Source organism: Chiloscyllium plagiosum, chromosome 2 (assembly GCF_004010195.1).
Source record: "Chiloscyllium plagiosum isolate BGI_BamShark_2017 chromosome 2, ASM401019v2, whole genome shotgun sequence".
NCBI lineage: Eukaryota > Metazoa > Chordata > Chondrichthyes > Orectolobiformes > Hemiscylliidae > Chiloscyllium > Chiloscyllium plagiosum.
Window position 1 is genome coordinate 107,772,459 of NC_057711.1, and position 21,140 is coordinate 107,793,598.

Consider the following 21,140-nt stretch of genomic DNA (forward strand, 5'->3'; position numbering starts at 1 on the left):
CCACTCCGGCCTATCACCCTCACCTTGACCTCCCTCCACCTATCGCATTTCCAAAGCCCCTCCCCCAAGTCCCTCCTCCATACCTTTTATCTTAGCCTGCTGGACACATTTTCCTCATTCCTGAAGAAGGGCTTATGCCCGAAACGTCGATTCTCCTGTTCCTTGGATGCTGCCTGACCTGCTGCGCTTTTCCAACAACACATTTTCTGCTCACCACGCTAATCTAATTTATCTATCATCAAATTGCTTGTACCTCAGGTAGTAAATCTAGAGATTATTACCTTCATGGTTCTGCTTTTAAATTTAGTAAAAGGCATTGCTATTTATGAGTACCTCATAACCCCACAGCTGAATATTTTTTCTAGTACTTCCTATGTGGACCACAGCAACTGGATTCTCCCTCTTCTACTCCAAGTTCCTATCTAACTGAGAAAAGAGGTCCTGAAGTTTGCTACCACATAAGCAACTGTAGCAAGACCAAATTGCATACAAGTGAAAGTGGCCAATTCTGAAGAGTCGATAGTTCTTACCAAATATAGGCATAGCAAGCTACAGGCTCAACAGTAGAAGATAACTTAATTAACTAAAGTAATGAGATCTTGTCGGATGAGATAAACTCCATGAGATAACCTGATCAACTGGAATAATGAGATCATGTTTGCTGAAATGATAGGATTTGGTGGTTTGTTACATGCAGGAAAGCAGATGTCATGTTATTTCCTTAAGAAATAAGGCACGAATATACTGGCAAACAGAAAACGGGAGCGAACACTTCGGGACAATGTTCTCAAGAAGAAGAAAGAAGAACCTTGAGCTTGAATCCCCAAAGGCAGTGAGTTTAGGTCCTAGAGACCACAAAGACTGCTAGTTGACCATGTTAGTACCTGGTCAGTGTGATTCAGACTTGACTCACTAATCCTACTTGAGAAGATGAGTATTGCTTGCCTTTGGGGAATAGACTACAGCACTTTACAACAGGAGGCAGTCACTTGCATTTTGTTGAATAAAGATTGATTATTATTGAATGAAGTTGGAGTTAGTGAGTTAATATTCCCAAATAGATCAAGCAGCAGAGTTTTGGTCAACACAACACTACCTTTGTTCTATTTATCTCTGCTGCAGAGTTAAGTATCTATCCTCCTAACCATGCTCTCCCCTGTTGCTACTGCATATTTCTTTTTCTCACTTGGATGGTGTTTGAAAACATCAGAAACGTCATTAGCTACATAGATCATTCAACAAATGGCTTTCACAAAAAAAATGAACAAGTACAGTCCTAACTTCAACAGTACATTTGTCCCAGTTCAGATTCATTATGAAAAAATAAAATGGCAAAGCATAAAAAGAGATGTTCAGACATCTGTCTTCACTCATTGAAAGAGATGTCCTATTAATACTGATCCAATGCCCTCTCCTCATAAATCTTTCCCTTTAAATATTTATCCCATTCTCTTTCCAATATTAATGTTGAATCTGATGCCTTTCTCAATATACGTCAGCCTCCCCATACACCAGTACAGTTAAAACATTAATGCTTTCATATCTTCTTGTTGGTGATTTTGACTGCTAATATTATTTGTGAAGTAATGTAATTCAGAATTAAATTTCAGTTGTTTCTGTAGCGCTGTTTGGGATATTCATTATTGACAGTTAACTCAGACAAAAAGTAACATTGGCCACTGACAGCACTTGTCCATGCTGACTTAACTGATCTGACCTCAGTATTGGGACCAGTAGGTATTCCACTTTGTACCAGTGACTTGGATTCAATGATTACAGTGAACCCCAAGAATTATGTGGCTAGAGTGATTGCAAATGGCGGAAGAGTTAAATGTGCTGGTGTCTTAGATTGCAGGGAATATCCAAGCGGTTCTTTTCGAATTCGGTTAATGCAGTTAAGAGAAGATTCAATAACAGCAATTTACTTAAATATGAACATTATTGAGTAATAATAAAAAACAGAAAAGGAAGGAAAACTGAAAGACTCAATTATGAACATTTATTATTAATAAATGAAGATGAATAAGGAAGGAAAAGAAAGCAATGAGCCTCACATCCTCCTGCACGTCGGAGTCCCCTCGTTTGATGCTGGTCTGGAGGCTTAGGTTTGTTCCTATCACTGTTCGTGATCCTGGTCCGAGGTGAAGTCCAAAAATTCATAATGAATCTCTCTCTCTTCTACAGTGTAACAAACAGCCAGCACAGGAAAGCAGATACAGAAAACAACATGCTTGCAAGTTCAGAAAACAAGTTTTGATTGTGCCGTCTGCGCCACATACAGGAATGTCCACAGGATTCATTCAGGGTCATGTAGCTCTTGAATATCATCAACAAGTCTAGCCCTTCAACCCATCCTATACAATCCACCCCGAAGATATTTGTTATTGCGTGTTACAATTGCAGGTGCAGATGCAAATCAACGACAGCCACACAATAAAATATATTAAGAGTATGTAAACCTACACCAGAAAATTAAAACTACAATGAAAATAACCATCACTAATACAAATAATACAACAATAGAGTGTATCACCAAATTAACAATCACAGTGGTTTTTGGGGACCAGCCCTTATATGTATCCTACCCCTGATATACGGTCAAGCCAGCAAATCGTGCCATTTGCCAGTCTGCCTCCAGTGGGGTCGAAGTTGAAAAGAGCCCATCGAGGATTAGTGTTTTCATGCTTATGCTAATGACAGTAATATCCTTATTACAGTTGCCATACAATCGCGCCACATATATATACACGCAATTTAATATATTCCAGCTCCTGTTCTGGGGTCGAGGATCCTGTTCCAGCTGAGGGTCCTCAAAACCTGCAGGAAGGAGAGAGCAAAAAGCGGAGAGTACCCCAGACTAGCCAGCTGTTAGTTAATTCCTTTCTTTTCTGGCATTTGGATCTTTCTGTACGCTTTAGTTTTAATTACTGCTGCCACTGGGTACCTGACAAGGGTTTCATGTTGAATTGTACTACCACTGAAGGTAATTTAACCTCATCTTATCCATGACATCATGTAGTCATGGACTACACCAAGGGTAGTTTTGCTATCTGTGTAACTCTTTGTCCTTTTCCTGGCTGGAGGGCAGCAGTCAGTGCTTTTTGTTCAGCTATCTATGCAGAGTGGTATCCTTCTATGCTCTCTCCTGCCAAAAGTTCCCCTTTCAAATTAACTATGGCCCATCCATCAGGTATCATCATCATAGGACTTCCATGTCCCATCTACAAACACACATTTCACATCCAGTCCCTCTAATGGCTCCTCCTTAAGTTGACTCTTTCCCCTGCCTCATGAGGGGGATACGATCATGTGTCTCTCCTTCCTGATTCACATAGCTTGCTGGATTCTCTGTATTGTCTTTAATCACTTCCACATGCTTGTCTCCTGGCAACAACAGAACTTCCCATTTGGCTTGCTAATTGTCTGCAACACATCGCAGTTTGCCAGCTTTCAATAGCTAGACTATGCTACGTGGGGAGTGGTCATCCTCCCCAAGTTGTGTCAAGGGGAGAATATTGTTTGTGGTCAAGTAGCACATTAGACGGCTCAAACATACGAGGTGTTGTCCCATCATAACTGGATCTATTTTGTCTGAGTAGTATCCCACAGGCTGGAAGTTGTCTCTGTGTCTCTGTAGCATTACTGTGGATTGATTATCCTTCCTTTCACTGCAAAAGAGGTGAAAAGATTTTTCAGGTCAGGGAGTTCTGATGCAGATGTGAAGGCCAGTGTCTGTTTGATTTTGACAAAAATGTTCTCTTGTTCAGGTCAGCACTCAATTTTCCCAGCTAGCACCACCCACCTCCACCAACCCCTCCCCCCTCACCCTTTGCCACCATAAGGTCTTGCAGGGATCTGGCTAGTTAACTGTAGTTTTCTACAAAGTTCCTGCAATATTTAAATAGTCCTAACACTTGCCTTCTCCCTTTACCTGTAGCTGCTTTCTCATTTCCGATATTGCCACCTGACTGAGGCAACCAGAATATTGTCTACATTTTTTTTCAGTTAATCCATTTATATAATTTGCTTCGAACTTCAGTGTATTTTCAGGATCCTTAATTTGTTGGTTTTTTAAAATCCTCCAGTTCTTTACTTGCAGATCACCCAATAACAGTAAAATAACATCATACATGGTCTCAAACTTTCTCAGCTCTCTTCATCTGTATCCATCTTGAAGATAATTCTTCAATATATGTTTCCTTCCTTGTCAATTTTATGAACAATTGTATAATTGAATGGTAACTACCTCCACATGCAAGTACCCCCTTTGAGCTACGATATACATGGTACAGATCATTCTGCTATAATGTGGTAGTTGTGTTATCCAAACAACATCCACAATTCGTCAATCACATTATAGCCAATTCGCGCTGGTGAAACACGTATTATAGCAGAATGACCTGTATCAAAAAATACAGCTCTAACATTTACCAGGCTTCACCTTCAGCTTATACTTTCCACCTTGTATTTTCCCCAGGATTCTCTTACTACAGACTCCTACAACACCTGAGTCTTAGCTCAGCCTTCTTTCACATACACTCACTGTTCTAACACATTACAATTGCACCTACTAGTTTAGTCATACAAATGTTCAAGATGGGGGAAGCTGTGTGACAGCTGATGGACCCTTTCATTCAGCACACAATTACACCTCCCAGAATCCATATTCTTTCATTCCTGTAACATTTTGATATAATAGCTAGCCACATTTTTAATTTTGATTGTACTTCTTCTTACATCCCTTAAACTAATGCAAATTTTGTTGTTTTAAACTCAGTTTCTGAATGGATTTTGTGTCAGTGTCTTATCGTTTAAACTATGTTTTTGTGCTCTTCCAAGCCACACTATTTTTTTGTCAAGTAGATGTACATGTCTGAGGCCTGTTCTTCAGTGCATGCTGTGTACCATCTCATGTTTGTTACCTCCAAGATAACATTCATTTTTGCACACTTACATCGGTGTCCTAAGACCATGTCATGCATTCTTGACTCCCACATGATGTTATCAAATGATCTATGAGGTTCTGCTTATCTCTCCACATCTGGTCAGAATGCTCAGTTAGTGGCTTGATCACCAGTTCAATCTTGCTTAAAAAGAAAGACAAGGACGCAAACATCACCAAGAGAACACTTAGTTCAGTGCCCTCATATAAACTTCCTTTCATTAAAATGCATTTTAACTTTAATTGCCATTTCAACCCATTGTTCTAATTATTTTTTCTTCTGTCATGAGTATCCATCCCTAATTACTTTGTCTCATCCAATTTTTCAACTTGACTATTACCATAATTTCTAATCCACAGACATTTGTAGTTGATGAACGTAATCTTATAATATTTTAAACAGAAGTCAAACATTTCTGTTTGATTCAGGCACAACATACTTTGTTCATTCTCTAAAATGACCCACTTTTTTTAAAGCTATCTGATAACTCATTCTAGATATTTGATATATTCCTATGTAAATTTGTCCAAATGCAATATTCTATCCAAATTCTTCAAGTCATTAACCATTTTCACGTACTGAGACTGTGTGCATGCACTTCAGGTAACTATTTCATTTAAATGTTTTAGAATGTGAGTATACATGTAATATTTGTAATGATATGCTTAAATGTAGCCAGGCTCAGTGGTTTAGAGATTCCTGACACTCACTATAATTAACATTTCCTCAGTACTTCCCCAACACAGAGGGTTGCATTTTCCACTTTCCAATGTCCCTATCATTTGGAAATTAATAATAAGTCAATCTTATCATCTGGAATTAAAGATTCAATCATGTGTTAAATAGTTTTTGGAAGTTCACTCTGGCCAGAAAGTGAAATTCCAAACATGGTAATTTCTGGAATTAAAATTTACCCAAGTCCAAACACGACACGGAGCTAATTCCAAAAGGTAAATTGTTTACTAAGCTTTACAAACCAAATTTTTTTTATCAACATTTTGCAGATTTTTGCATTACACAACCACTGATAGTTTTTTAAAAGGGCATTACATTAATAGCACATGTCTCACACTAATACAGGCACACAACATTCTTTCAAATCATTATACGTTCCCAAAATGCAAACTAACTTCAAAGTATCCCCTGACCTCAAGTTCCAGAGAACAAAAACACATGAATTGTACAAGACAGCATTTAGCAACCAACAAACAAAAGGTGCAATCAAACCAGACCGCAGAGAATTAACACTTCTACAAGCTTCAGTGTACTTGTACAGTGCAGAAACCTAGCCTCCGGTTCTCTCTTTGTCAGGGGTTCTAATTGTGCTAACATACTAGCTACAGACCCAAAGCCAGAGTCTGCCACATTCCACTCTGGAATACAGAAGGTGTCCCCAAAGGATCAGGTTGCTTTTCCCTTCTCTTAAACATTTCCCCAAAACCCATTCGTGTTGCCAAAAATGTCTTGGATCACAGGGTGTATTTAAGTGGTTCTTTTCGGTTTCAGTTAAATGTAGCTATGAGAAGACTTGACAGCTGCAATTTGCTTCAATATGAACATTTCTTCAGTAATAAAAGACTGAAAAGGAAGGAAAATATAAGATTGAATCATGAACATTTATTAAGTAATAAATGAAGATGAAAAAGGAAGCAAAAGAAAGAAATGAGCTTCACAACCTCCTGACTGTCAGGGAGCCCTCCAGCGAAGGCTGGTCTGGAAGCTTAGGTTTGTTCCTGGTACCATTTGTGATCCTGGTCTGAGGTGAAGTCCAAAAACTCAAAACGAATCTCTCTCTCTTATATGGTATAACAAACAGCCAGCACAGAAAAGCAGATACACAAATCAAGCTGCTTGCAACTTTAGAAAACAAGTTTCAATCATGACATCTGCGGCACGTACAGGAATGTTCAGAGCATTTAATCAGGGTCATGCAGCTATCAAATATCACCAAGTCTAGCCCTTCAGCCCACCCTATACAACTGGAAATCCAAGGAAAAATCAACGTTTTTAAAAACTGAGGCAGTTTAGTAGAGTCAAGGCTTAACATTTTGAGGCAAACTGAGATACAACTCAATAATAACAACAAAATAGTGAATTACATCACCTGGCCAACAAAATATAAATTTCACAAAGTCATGATCAAACTTGTAATTGCTGTGATCATTTCTCCAGCACTGCTTGCTGCAACATGAAGAACATATTCCAATTTCTAGAAGCTGATCAGAGATTACCACAGAGCTTTATGTGGTTCGGAGTGTGCTGCCAAAGAATCCTTGATGGGTTGCTGCAATGCATTCCATAGAAAATGCAGACACAGAGCAATGGTGAAGATAGTTGATCGTTCAGTTAATGGATGAAACACTAGTCATTGGTCCTGAATGGCAACAAGTGTTTTGAATGTTATTTTAACAGATCAGCTCAGGTAAGTTGACAATAGTTAATCATATTCTTGACTCTGGGGAATCAAAAGATCAGGCACCCTCTGCAGACTCTGACCAGCTCTGTATTTGCAGCATGGATGTGGTTAATTCATTTGATTTTCCAGTCAATGGTGACTCCAGATTACTAATCGTAGGGTCTCTGCAATGACAGAATAAATACAAAACAAAAATGTTTAGTACCTTGCTTGTTGGAGATGTTTGTGCTCTTCTACATTTCTCATTCACCCTAGATAAGTCATTTGGCTTGGTGTTAATGAGGGGATATGGGAGTCCATGAACGTACATGTTGTGATGATATGTAATTCTGCTACTGACATCTTCCAACATCTTATGGATGCCCAGTTTTAACATCCCTTTATTTTAAACTATTTAGTATAATGATAAGGCCAGGAGGCATGATGAAGGGTGACCTCATTGTGAATTCAGGACTTGATGTCCATATCAACAGTATGCTGGTCTCTCCTACCAATGCTATTCGGCATAAATGGCATGACAGGTAGATTGATAAGGACACAGTCAAGCATATTCTCTCTTTTGTTATTTCTCTTTCTACCACATACTAAGTGGAGCAGAAAAGTCATTCAACTTGGTGTATAATGGTGCTACTGAGCATCTCATGGTGATAGAAATTCTCCTAACAGCATATTTTTTGTGTCCTTGCTATCCTTGGTTTTCCAACAAGTGATGTTTAACATGAGGACAATTGTTTTATCAGACAAGCGAGGTTGGTAGGTGTTCATTGCAAGGTAATTTACTTAGCCATGGATTACCTAAAGTCATGATACTTCATGGATCCCTGGCTGAATGCTGAAAACTCCTAGACCCATTTCCCCACTAACAATGTAACAGCTACTCACTCTGTTGTGCCAATTCATTTAAAAAATACAAAGCTAATTGCTAATAGAAATTGCTGGAGAATCTCAACAGATCTGGATGCATCTGCACAGAGAAGTCAAAGTTAACGTCTCAGGTGCAGTGACCCTTCTTCAGAACTGTTAGAAGTGTGGAATTGAAGCAGAAAAGACAATGGAAGCAGATTAAATAGTGGCTTGTAATAGAGAATTGGATGTATAGTTGAAGGAAAAGGCTGATTGGATAGTTTTTCCAAAAAGTCAGCATAGATACAATGGAATATGTTGCATAGATCTAAGCTTCAAATGTTATTCCTATGCTTATCAATTAGCTGATCTCAGTCAGGACATGGCAGTATTCAATCGTCTTAGGCTAAGAACTGAAAAGAAATAAAGGCATGAATCTCATATATAATCACTCTCTCATGACTCTTTTTAGAAAATGCACATGTGGGAATCTACTTATCATTAAGACAAGGTTCAGCTCATAGGTTGCTTGATTTAGAAAATGAAAAACATCCATATTTGATATTGGAGGAAGATAGGCAGGTGATATATATGTTTGTAGGGGAAAGAGGCTGCAAATTGCTAATAGAACAGTAAATGCACTTGGATAAACTTGTCATATAATTTAGATTGAAATAAAAGTTTAACTGTTATTTTCTGTTAAATGTTCTGACAATATCAAGGAAAGATATTTTCATTATGTCTTTCAATGATGTTGTACTTAAATGGCAATCTCTTTTCAAACACCTAACTTTCATTTCAGATTTTGAAGCTGGAGACAGTCAGCAAGATAAATAAGTAGCATTCTAACATTAGCAGCAGGAGTTTGAATTAAAATCTGTAAACAAAACTGCTGACTAAACATTACAAGGCCAGAGGAGTTAAATCTATTTCCATCAACTGTTCTGTTCCCACTGCAGTTGATCAATTAGAAAATAATGGTTTCAAATTCCTAGAACCATGTTTGCCCTAATCTACTTGATGTAGTTGTATTGAATTTTATTAGTCTAGGTTTTGCTGGGCCACCAGCAATTCCTTGAAAGAATTCCATTTTAAGCTGGAACAAAATTGAGACAAACAAAAATAGAAATTGCCAGAGAATCTCAACAGGTCTGGCTGCATCTGGGCAGAGAAGTCAAAGTTAATATCTCAGTTTCAGTGACCCTTCTTCAGAACTGTTAGCAGCTAGGAAAAGATGGCATTTATGGTGATGAAGGGCGTGAGTGGATGGAATTAATAGAGAGGGAGGGAGCCCAGAAAGAGAGAGAAAAAACAGTAGGAAGACAAAGAGATTGCTAATAGTAAGCCAGGGAAGAAGAAAAGCTAGATAGGTGATAATGGGGAATATGAAGAGTTGAAAATAGGTTGGCTGTGCTAAATCCAATCTCTTTCATAACAGGGCATGAGGTGTGAGGTAATACAGGTAGAAAGAGGTGTTCATGCTCTAAAAGAGGGACAAATGTATGTAAACAAAATAGTCTATTTAATCCCTTGAGTCTGATGGATCATTCAATGAGATATTGATGATTATATGTAAATGCATGGGCATGAGCACGTGATGTACTAGCAGAAGTGTCACTCACGTATGTTGCTGACATCAAGACCTGTATGTCATGCATCAAATTCCACTCATACTCATTTGGCTAATGATGAATGGATCAATTTTCAGACAGGATTACAGGAAATTTAAAGCATATAGCATTCTCAAAGTCTGATGTATTATTAATGCTTAAACATTTTGTGTGCAAATTTCTACTGACTATGTTCATCCAAATCCATTGATGTGCACCGGAGACATGTCATTCAAATATTTCCAATAACCTAATCCAATATGGTCTGTCATTATTTTGAAATGGAAATAATTATATTCATGCTTATTGTGATAAGGTTAACATGGCACTGAAAAGCAGGAAAATTTTCTGCAATGCATTCCATAGAAAATGCAGACACAGAGCAATGGTGAACATATAATCAAAAAGAACCCACACTATTCATTATTGTAGATTTACAAAAAAAGACAGCCATACTGCTGCAAAGCCACTTTATGCATTGACAGGAATCCCTGTTATGCATCAAAGCAGGATGTATCTCACAGTTTTTACCTAGATTTCTGAGCATGTTTTGCAATTGCACTGAAAAGCAGGAAAATTCCTAATAAGTAAGATTTTCTGGTACCTTTAATGATAGAAAAAGAAAAATGGGTGAAAAGTAGCCTGAAGGAAAAGGAGCATAAAAAAAATTGAAATGCAAACAGGCATCATAAAATTCTGTGCAGAAACAGAAAAATAACCAACATAAACACAGACTTAGTGCACTTGCTAATACAGAAACTTTTCAGGAGTGTTTTCAAAGCAATTTATTCCAAAAGTTTCAGGAAACTCTTGAGGTGGAATTTTCACCGTGTCTATCCCTTTCCAATACAGAAATGTTTTAGTAGAGCTTTCAAAGCAAGTTATCCTAAGAGTTTCAGGAAACACTTGAGGTGGAATTTTCCCATTGTCTGAATGATGAGAATATTGGCAAATAAACCAGGAGGGTATGCAAAAATAACAAAGCAAATTAGTCAACATTAATAAAAAAATGTCAGGGTTTCCCCTTAAAATTTCGACAGCGAGATGAATCTCACAAATGAAGTGGCAAATATCTAATTATATGCATTGACATTTTATGATTATTTATATGCATTAACATCTCATTATTAGCTAATCTTACCTCATATCAATGTGAGGTGCCATTTCCCCAAGAAATTGATAATGACAATTCTGCTCACTGGCATCCTTTCTGGGCACCCACCTTGACCAGATTTCCTCAACATCGCAACACTCTCTCTATGGGTAGTGACAACCTGTGTCCTCTGTCCACAGAGGTTTGCATCAGCAAAGGGCCAGCCTTACCATATTATCAAGGCATACGTTGGACTAAATAATCACACAGTTCCGCACTTTAATACTGTACTCTGGAGCGGACTAACACCCTACATTGCAATACTGCTGCAAAGCTGAAAAATGTGTTGCTAGAAAAGCGCAGCAGGTCAGGCAGCATCCAAGGAGCTTATGCCCGAAACGTCGATTCTCCTGCTCCTTGGATGCTGCCTGACCTGCTGTGCTTTTCCAGCAACACATTTTTCAGCTCTGATCTCCAGCATTTGCAGTCCTCACTTTCGCCATACTGCTGCAAAGCCACTTTATGCATTGACAGGAATCCCTGTTATGCATCAAAGCAGGATGTATCTCACAGTTTTTACCTAGATTTCTGAGCATGTTTTGCAATTATGTGGATGACCACAACATCTCTGATTTACCCTGCCATTCTGTTTATTGTTGCTTCATTCAGTGATTATAGTCTAACAGTAATTTTGCTTTAACTTGTGTTTTAATGCACACACAAAGCCAAGCTGCTTGTCAGTACAGAACATAGAAGGATAGAGATGACATGCTACATAAATGTTACAACTAGATGAGTTAACATTGCAAACACAGTGCATGCACTTTAACCAAATATCCATGTCTGAAAGCCTAAGGGGAATAGTCCTTACTTCAGTCAAGGGACATTATGGCCAGTCAGGGCTGCTGCCACAATCTGTCAAAGCTTCATCCAGTCTCAGTAAGGGGTTGATCATGGCTGTTGGGCACTTAGTCTGATATCAGGCATCACATGTCCTTATAGGTCAGCGATCAAACTGTTGTCAGTCTTACCAGCCAAGTGCAACTAACTTGGTAAACTGATAGGTGAACTGACAGTCAGGGTTGATCCGTCCTTAGTTGACATTGCCCTCCCAAGTCAGTCCAGAAGTGGACTTTGGTCAGTCCTGGGAAGTTGGGCACTAAACATCAAGGGAAGTTATCAGAGGGCTGCATTGTATTAGGGAAATTGGAACAATCTCAATTTGGGGCTGACAGCCAACATGCTGAGATGAGGATGGTTTGATCACTGTGAAGAGGGTCAACCCTAGATATGGGAGTGGGAGCCAATATAGCATGGGAGGGTATTGGATTCTATAGGATAGTCTTCACTACCACCTTGGCTTAATGATTTGGAGGTGCCGGTGTTGGATTGAGGTGGACAAAGTTAAAAAGCACTTGCTGTGCTTCCAATTAAACATGTTGGGCTATAACCTGGTGTTGTGTGATTTTTAGACTTGGCTTAAACGTAGGAACAGTGGATAATGGTTTTGGGAATTACTATGCCTTATGTTTGGTGCTTGGTGGAGACTTGGGGTATTAATAGTTAAGTTTCAGGAGATGGTAGTATCACTAGTGGTGTCAAGAGTCTGTTGCTGGAAAAGCACAGCAGGTCAGACACCATCCAAGGAGCAGGGAAATTGATGTTTTGGGCATAAGCATCAGGATTGAGGCTTGTGAGCCAAGGGCTGAGAGATAGATGGCACGGGTTGGGGCTGGGGGGAAGGTAGCTGAGAAAATGATAGGTGGATGAACGTGAGGGTGAAGATGATAGGTCAGAGGGGGGAATGGAGTGAATGCATACGAAAGGTGATGGACAGGTCAGGACGGTGGTAGCGAGTTGGAGGCTTGGAACTCGGATAATTTGGAGGAGGGGAAATGAGGAAGCTGTTGAAATCTACATTTATCCTATGTGGTTGCAGGGTCCCAAGGCGGAATATGAGGTGTTCCTCCTCCAGGCATTGCGTGGTAACCGTGTGGCAGTGGAGGAGGCCCAGGACCTGCATGTCCTTGATGGAGTGGGAGGGGGAGTTGAAGTGTTCAGCCATGGAGCATTGGGATTGGTGTCCCAGAGATGTATTCTGAAGCAATCCACAAGAAAGCGTCCTGTCTCCCCGATGTAGAGGACCATACTATATACAAAGGATGCAGTAGATGACATTGGTAGAGGTACAGGTAAATTTCTGATGGATGTGGAAGGATCCCCTGGGGCCTTGGATGGAGGTGAGGGGAATGGTGTGGGCACAGTTTTTGCACTTGCTGCCGTGGCAGGGAAAGGTGCCAGCTACCTCCAAATGAAAGAAAAAACCTCATTTTCACTAGCAGTGTCACTGGACCAGTAACCAAAAAAATATGAATCAGCTATGATAGCTGCTAGAATTTAAATTCAACTCCTGAAAGCTATCTGTAGCTTTTGTAGCTACAGGGCCCAGACATGCTGAGTGTGTCCTGCCCAGAGGGAGGTACAACCTTCTTGACCTCAATGAACACTAGGTTGGAGGACGAAGGCAGCGTGTGGAGGAACTGGAAACATCTGAAATACCCTGAGAGAAGAATTCTGGGAGCCTGTAATGCAAATCTTTCACTTTGTTGGTGCCTGCTCACACCACTGTGTCTTCTTGAGAGGAAGAGGCAGCCCTAGATCGCCCTGTTGCCTTGCCATTGGTGCAGAACACTGTTGGCTGCAGCATTAGAGTGTGTGTCTCTGTGCATTTCCAGCAGCCATTGAAATTTCTGCTGGACTATGCCATGGCAACCACCAATGGAACAGAAATATGGAGATACCTAGTTGCCCATGTGCTAAAGCCAGCATGATGTTTGTTGATGGACACCACCAGCCTTTGAACCAAACTGGCGAGTGTCTATGCATTGTGTGCAAAGAAACTGATAGCCAACAACACAAGGATATAATCAGCCTGAGTTGAACAGGTGCCTGGCCTCCGACAGTCCTGAGTTCCAAAGGCCTGGGGATTTTCTTCTTTGGCCAGCTTTGTAGAGATGCCCATGGTGTGTTTGCCAATATATGTTCCTGACCCAACCTTGGAAGAGAACTCAATGATATGTCAGTACCTAAGCTGCTTGAGGGCGTTGGATTCAGCCTTGCTAGTGCACAGAGACATGGAAACTACACGTCCCTGTATGGCCTCTTTAATTGAGGCTGGCGAGCCCTAGTGTCCTGGGTTCGTCCTGAGGAAAGAATGCAGACACCCTTTCTACTGCACCAGGACCTTCACATCCTGTACTGTGAACTGGTGTGCCAATTTTCAGTTCATAACTATATCACTTCAAAATAGCACAACATCACAATAGGGGCAGTTCCTGATTTGTAAATTTGGAATGATGTAGAGTTAGGGTTAAAATTTTGGTGCCCACAGCATGAACTTCAGATGATCCTAGCAACAGTGAGAACTTCCACCTCTAATGACTGGCAAGATTGTATGAGAATGGCATCGTGGAGGCATAACTAACAATGCGAACTGTGGAAAATTGCATGAGGAAAGTCACAAGGGAAGCCCTCCATGAAACTCCCCGTGATTTACACTTAGCCAAGTATGAAAAATTCCGGGTAGGGCAAAATAACGACAATCCACAAACACTGTAAATGTGTGCTAGACAACCTTCATGGAATAATGATGTTTTAAATGAAGAGCATGTTTGGATTAAGTTTCAATTGCAACAAAATATCCTCAACAGGAAAATCTGATGCACCAAGCATAAAGACGAAACAGAATTGTCCAGGAGAGAATGTTATAGTTTTAATGCAATTAATACTAATTTTGAATCTTTACCAAAAATATAGAGAGCAAACTAGTAGACAGAGAATGCTTGTTGCAAGCTGAAAAATGCACTCAGACAAAACACAATAGGAATGTTATTCTCAAAGCAAGGGATTTCTGTTAAATTGGCTTCTAGATAAACATCAAGGTCAGACCATGCCATCACTAACTGAGCAGACAGTAGAAGTCTTAAAATCAGATCATCTCATATCTGACAATCATACTTGAATTGTGGCGTAGTAATGTCTCTAGGATTATCAATCAGAATCTGGATTAATCATCTGTTGATGCGGGTTCAAATCTGAGCAGGGAAGATGGTGAAATTTCAGGTTTTGGATTCTGGGTAATCCAAGATGAAAGACAAGAGAAAGTTGTGGCTTTAGAACTGCTCCATTTTTGAGGTATTGTAGGTGTTAGAGCTGATTTTCTTGAATTCCAGGACTAGTAATTACTGTTTTATTAGCTGTTGCATTGTTTTGAAACTTCGGGGGGAAAAAAAGTCAAACCAATAGCACTTTAAAAATAAGGAAGAGAGACAAAGGCATGGATCACATGATCAGCGAGAGAGAGCACGAGGAAGAGAGAAACCTACACTGTTGTCTGACACATCAGTGAATCTGCACAGCTACTGCCTTTTAAGTATTCTATACATTGGAGTGCATCGAAGAAAAATTAACAACAACGAAAATCATGGCTGATCTTGGAGGAACCTCTATGGGGGAGCTCATAGCATGGAAGCAGTGAAGTGAATGGTTTTTAAGTGTAACTTTGCTGTCTTTTTTTGTAAATCTACAATAATGAATAGTGTGGGTTCTTTTTGATTATATGTTTTATTGAAACTTGTCTCCTGATTAAAATTTTAAAATATAAAACATAGGTACGAAATAAACCTGGAGCAGTATTTTTTTTAGATCACTGCTATTTTCTGGGTCTGTAGATTCTGAAGGTGCAAAGATGGCTTTTAGTAGAGTCATGTGCTCTTCCTGTGGGATGTGGAAGATTACGGAGAGTTTCCACGCAACTGGTGATTATGTCTGCAGTCAATGGATTTGGTTGCAAATGCTATCAGATCACATGGATCAGCTGGAGTGGTAGTTCAGAACAATGAGGAATTTGCAGGAGCTAGGGGATATAAAGGTTGACAGTTATAGGAAGGGAGAAAAGCCACAGATACAGCCACTAGAAAAGGTAGAAGAGAGAGGCAGGTAGTGCAGGAGTCTCCTGTGATTATCCCCATCTCAAACAAATATACTGTTTTGGAAAATGGAGGGGCGATGGACTCTCAGGGGAATGTATCATGAACAGCCAAGTTTCTGGTACCAGGACTGGCTGTAATGTAATGAGGGGTATATCAGGTTCCAAAATGTCTGATTATGCTGAGACAGACTTCAGGATACTCAACAACAGAGTTTCTGAGCAGAGGCTGATAGCTAAGTTCAGTACCCATGAGGATGGCCCCAACTGGGATCTTGTGTTCATGTCACACTACAGGTAACCCCACTACAAAAACACTCTCTCACACACACTCACACAAGCACACACATGGGGCAGGCAGGGGTGCAGCAGGGAAAGTGAGGAGAGAGATCAATCTGAGACTGGTACATTTGGGAAAAGGAGCAAGTGAAACAGTCAGGGCGGACAAGAACAAAGCAGAAAACATGATAGGACTGATGGAATTATTTCAATGCAAGAGGACTAACAGGGAAGGCAGATGAACTCAGGGAATGGTTAGGAATCCGGGACTGGGCTATCATAGCAATTACAGAGACATAGTTCAATGATGGACAGGACTGGCTACTTAATGTTCCAGGATACAAATTTGAAAGGAAGGATAGAAAAGAGGAGCAAGGCAGGAGGGGAAGTGGTGTTTTTGATAAGGGATAAGATTACTGCTGTACTTAGGGAGGACATTCCTTGGAATACATCCAGGGAAGTTATTCAAGTGGAACTGAGAAGTAAGAAAGGAATGATCACCTTATTGGGATTGTATTACAGAAGCCCTAATAGTCAGTGGGAAATTGAGTAACAAATTTATAAGGAGATCTTAGTTATCTGTAAGAATAATAGGTGGTGATGATAGGGGATTTTAACTTTCCAAACATGGACTGGGACTGCCATAGTATTAGAGATTTAGATGGAGAGGAATTTGTAAAGTATGTACAAGAAATGTTTTTGTTTCAGTATATGGATATATCTACTAGAGAAAGTGTATATCTTTCGCCTCTCACCCGAAACCTATGCCCTTTAGTTCTGGACTCCCCCACCTCAGGGAAGAAACTTTGTCTATTTTTCCCGTCCATGCTCCTCATGATTTTATAAACCTCTATAAGGTCATCCCTCAGACTCCAACGCTCAAGGGAAAACAGCCACAGCCTGTTCAGCCTCTCCCGATAGCTCAAATCCTCCAACCCTGGCAACATCCTTATAAATCTTTTCTGAACCCTTTCAAGTTTAACAATATCCTTCTGATAGGAAGGAGCCCAGAATTGCACACAATATTCCAAACGTGGCCTAACTAATGTCCTGAACAGCCGCAACATGACCTCCCAACTCCTGTACTCAATACTCTGACCAATAAAGGAAAGCATTCTAAATTCCTTCTTCCCAATCCTATCTACCTGCGACTCCACTTTCAAGGAGCGATGAATCTGCACTCCAAGGTCTCTTTGTTCAGCAATATTCCCCAAGACCTTACCATTAAGTGTAATTTCCTCTGCCCTGAAGCTCTTCAACCATGTCTCTCCACGCTTCAGGCTCTCTGCCTTTATTCCTGATGAAGGGCTTTTGCCCGAAACGTCGATTTTGCCTGTCCTCGGATGCTGCCTGAATTGCTGTGCTCTTCCAGCACCACTGATCCAGAATCTGGTTTCCAGCATCTGCAGTCATTGTTTTTACCTCATTAAGTGTATAAGTCCTGCTAAGATTTGCTTTCCCAAAATGCAGCACCTCACATTTATCCAAATTAAACTCCATCTGCCACTTCTCAGCCCATTGGCCAATCTGATCAAGATCCCATTGTAATCTGAGGTAACCTTCTTCGCTGTCCACGACACCTCCAGTTTTGGTGTCATCTGCAAACTTACTAACTACACCTCTTATGCTCATAAATGACGAAAAGTAGTGGACCCAGCACTGATCCTTGTGGTACTCCACTGGTCACAGGCCTCCAGTCTGACAAACAACCCTCCAATACCACTCTCTGTCTTCTACCTTTGAGCTAGTTCTGTATCCAAATGGCTGGTTCTCCCTATATTCCATGAGATCTAACCTTGCTAAGTAGTCTCCCATGGGAAACATTGTCTCATAGATATGTACAGCACAGAAACAGACCCTTCCCTCCAACTTGTCCATGCCAACCAGATATCCTAATCTAATCTAAACTAAAGGCGACATGAGATAGCTTCGGCAAAAGGGTTAAAGAGAATCCAAAGGAATTTTATAAATACATTACAGAAAATAAGGGTAACTATGGAGAGAATAGGGCCCCTCAAAGATCATCAAGGCAGCTGATGTGTGGAAACACAGGAGATGGGGGAGATCTAAATGAGTACTGTGGAGAAGGACATGGAAGATAGAGAATGTGGGGAAATAGATGGTGACATCTTGGAAAATGTCCACGTTAGAGAGGAGAAGGTGCTGGATGTCTTAAAATGCAAAAAAGGTGGATAAATCCCCAGGATTTGATCAGCTGTACTCTCAAACTCTGTGGGAAGCTAGAGAAGTGATTACTGGGCTCCTTGCTGAGATATTTGGATCATCAATAGTCAAAGGTGAGCTGTTGGAAGACTGGAGGTTCACTAACATGGTGCCACTATTTAAGAAAGGTGGTTAGGAAAAGCTAGGGAACTATAGATCGCTGAAACTTACATCAGTGGTGAGCAAGTTGTTGGAGGAAATCCTGAGGGAAAGGATATACATGTATTTGGAAAGGCAAGGACTGATTTGGGATATCAACATGGCTTTGTCCATGGGAAATCACGTCTCAAGAACTTGATTGAGTGTTTTGAAGAAGTAACAAAGAGGATTGATTAGGGCAAAGTGGTGGACATGATCTATATAGACTTCAGTAAGGCGTTTGACAAGATTCCTCATGGTAGACTGGTTAACAAGTTTAAATCGCATGGAATACAGGAAGAACTAGCCATTTGGATACAGAATTGGTTCGAAGGAAGAACACGGGGGTGGTAGTGGAGGGTTGCCTTTCAGACTGGAGGCCTGTGACCAGTGGTGTGCCATTGCTTTTTCTCATTCATATGAAAGGTTTGGATGTGAATATAGTTCTTAAGTTTGCAACTGACACCAAAATTAGAGGTGTAGTGGACGGCGAAGAAGTTTATCTCAAAATACAATGGGGTCCTGATCAGATGGGTTAGTGTGTTGAGGAGTGGCAGATGGAGTTTAATTTAGATACATGTGAGGTGCTGCAATTTGGAAAGGCAAATCAGAGGAGACTTAATGGTAAGATCCTGGGAAGTGTTGCTGAACAAAGAGACCTTGGAGTATAGGTTTATTGTTCCTTGAAAGTGGAGTCGCAGGTAAATAGGATAGTGAAGAAGGCATTCAGTATGCTTTCCTTTATTGGTCAGAGCATTGAATATGAGTTGAGAGATCATGTTGTGGCTGTACAGGACATTAGTTAGGCCACTTTTGGAATATTGTGTGCAATTCTGATCTTCATGCTATAGGAAGGATATTGTGAAACTTGAAAGGGTTCAGAAAAGATTTACACGGATGTTGCCAGAGTTGGAGGGTTGGAGGGTAGGAGGGTTTATGGAGAGGCTGAACAGGCTGTGGCTATTTTCCCTGGAACATCGAAGGCAAAGAGGTGACTTTCTAGAGATTTATAAAATCATGAGGGCATAGATAGGGTAATTTGACAAGGTCTTTTCTCTGGGGTGAGGGAGTCCTGAACTAAAGAGTATAAGTTTAAGGTGAGAAGGGATTAATTTAAAAGGGATCTATGGGGCAATTTTTTCACACTGAGAGAGTCATATGTATGGAATAAGCTGCTAGAGGAAGTGGTGGAGACAGGTTCAATTACAATATTTAAAAGGCAACTGGATGGGTATTTGAGTAGGAAGAGTTTAAAGGGACATGGGCCAAGTGCTGGAAAATGGGACTCGATTAATTTAGGACAGCTGGTTGGTGTGGACGAGTTGGACCAAAGAGCCTGTTTCCATGCTGTATATCTCTATGACTCTATAAGCTTAGTATGTTATGCGTTCAACTATCTTTATTTATATGTGAATTTGAATAGGCTATGTTTATTTCCAGGTAAATTTGTTATCCTATATTTATTACTAAGTGAATTTGGTTAAATGAATTAGCTAATCTAATTATTTTTCCATTTATAATACAGAAATCATTACTAAAATATAATTGGTATTCATTCTTATATTAAAATATTATTAAATAATAATTATAAAAAATTGTAAAACAAACTCTGTATACTTCAAGACCCTAACCTCTGTAGAATTACATGGTTAACACAGATAAATACAACAAAGAAATGCAAATGTTGGAGATCTGAACTACATAATAATAGAAATGACTGGAGAAACACAGTAGCGGCTGTTTGCTTTCTGACACTGAATGTATGTTTGGTCTCACCAATGTACAGGAGACCACACTGTGTGTGCAGCATTCCCTTTAATTTTCTATCTAGTTGCTTGAGCCTACTAGGCCTAAGCATGGCAGAAACTTCCAGGGAAGATTGATAGAATAATAGTAAATTATTCCAGCTAATATTCCAGCTTTACCTGGAATATGTGTTTGGTGCTTTGGACAGCCAAGGAGGGAGGAGGTAATTGGGCATGCGTTACACCTTCTGCAATTACAAGAGTAACATGGGGGAGTGAGGAGGTGTTAGGAATAATAGAAGAGTGGACCAGGGTGTCATAGAAGGAATGGTCTCTGCAGAAGGCTGATAGTAGAAAGGTTGGGAATGTGCATTTGGATGTGATATTCTTTTGGAATTAGAAATCTGTCTGTCTCAGCCTTGAATATACCTAACTACCCAGCCATGACAGCCCCTAGAATCATAAGATCTTACAACCATAAAACATAGGAACAGAAGTAGGCTATTCAGCTCATTGAGTTTGCTCCATCATTCAATGCAATCATGGCTGATCTGAAGATCCTCAACTCCACTTTCCTGAAGTTTTCCCCATAACCCTTGATTCCCATGGTGATTAGGAGCCTGAAACAAGCACAGAGAATGCTAAAGAAACTCAATAGGTCTGGCAGCATCTGTAGAGAATGAAACAGAGTTAATAGTCCATGTCTTATGTGACTCTTGTTCAGATCGGAAAGAGTTTGGAAAATGATGGATTTTATAACTTTGACAGTTGCAGAGGGGGTGAAAGGGGAGCAAATAGTTTGGAAGCCCAATGCAAAAGGAAAAGCTGTTGCTAATTGGATGAAAGAGAAATACAGGCATAAA